The sequence below is a fragment of the Azolla caroliniana genome, unplaced genomic scaffold (genome assembly GCF_043228905.1).
Source record: "Azolla caroliniana isolate FFs.n. ecotype wild unplaced genomic scaffold, voAzoCaro1.0.p SCAF_260, whole genome shotgun sequence".
NCBI classification, from domain to species: Eukaryota; Viridiplantae; Streptophyta; class Polypodiopsida; order Salviniales; family Salviniaceae; genus Azolla; species Azolla caroliniana.
This window is the reverse complement of record NW_028230695.1, coordinates 42,432-43,693: the sequence shown is the minus strand read 5'-3', so window position 1 is coordinate 43,693 and position 1,262 is coordinate 42,432. Positions and strand designations below refer to the sequence as shown.

Below are 1,262 nucleotides of genomic sequence, written 5' to 3'. Positions count from 1 at the left end.
AAACATTAGTTTGATTAGCATACTCAGCCTACGAGAAGAGAAGAAACCGCATACCTGTGATTATGAACAAAGAGAGGGTAATAGTCCTGCTCCAGGCTCCAACATCATATATATTCAGGCAAACCTGATTTCCATTGTTTTCATCGTTTCACACTATATGTGCTGCAGGTTCAAACATCAAGTTACTATCTTCTCTTCTCTCTCGCCTTCTCTCTCTCATATAGCTTATATAATGATCATCATTACGCGAGGAAATTCACACATCTTCTTTCCATCTCGGGTGAAACACGCATATAAGAACAGTTTTGGCAAACAACATTGATATAAACACTTCTCTATGTCTTTCTATGTTTCTGGTGTAAACATGTTGATTTCTAAGAGGGAATTACCAGAATCTTTCTTTTCATTCCAACTAAAGATACAAACATAACGATATTTTGGCAGACAATAGTATTGACCTGACCGGCGCGCTCTCTGTAATAAAAATGCTCATAAACATTACTACGTCTTTCGCTCTTTCTTCGATCTCCCTCTCTCTCGTGACAATTACATATAACATACATGGCATATACAACACTTTCATCTCTTCAGAAACTCCTGAATCCCTCAATCTCTACAGATAAAGAAACACACAGACATACCAGACAACCTAATACATTATATTACAGTACGTTGGCTACATATAATCATACCTCATTCTGCAGGAATATGCTGATTATATCTTGTTGTTTTCCGTTACTCAGAACCGCAGATTTTAAGACGATTAATTGAAGACGGACGAAGAAGTTAGAGAAAGCTGCATCTTTTACATGACTTAGACTGAAACCTGTCAGGTTATAGACGTATAAGACCAAAGAAACTGCAGAAAACGTGATGAAGACGACGACGAAGTTGATAATATAAAGGAGAACATGCTAATTCTAGTGACGGCGAAGGCAATGAAGGTAAAATTTACCTCGCAAAGAACAGCAGCGTCAGGAGCCTTCAAGGAAACGTGGCAGAGAAGAGAGAGAGAGGACCTGTGTGAGTGTCTGTGTAGAGAGAGAGAGAGAGAGAGAGAGAGAGAGGGCCTGTGTGATCCGAGAGAAAGAAGGGATTTTGTCTGTGGTAGAGTGAGAAGAAGGGCTGGTGTGTGCGCGGTGTATACAGTAGATAGAGAGAAAATGTATGCGCGCGCTGTGTGTATAAACTCTAGAGAGAGAAGTGTAATAGCGGGACATATGTGCGTTTGGCTGCAGCTGCAGACTGAGAACAGACTGAGG

General features: G+C 40.5%; 1 long non-coding RNA gene across 1 annotated transcript; it reads right to left on the bottom strand.

Annotated features, from left to right (window-relative positions):
• Nucleotides 1-53: 53 nt before the first annotated feature.
• LOC147848686 (uncharacterized) lies at nucleotides 54-1,051 on the bottom strand. Its single transcript, XR_015531890.1, has 3 exons — nucleotides 956-1,051; nucleotides 693-826; nucleotides 54-162 (listed from the first exon to the last, which is right to left on the bottom strand). It is a non-coding gene; the product is annotated as an uncharacterized LOC147848686 (long non-coding RNA).
• Between the last annotated feature and the right edge of the window lie 211 nt (nucleotides 1,052-1,262).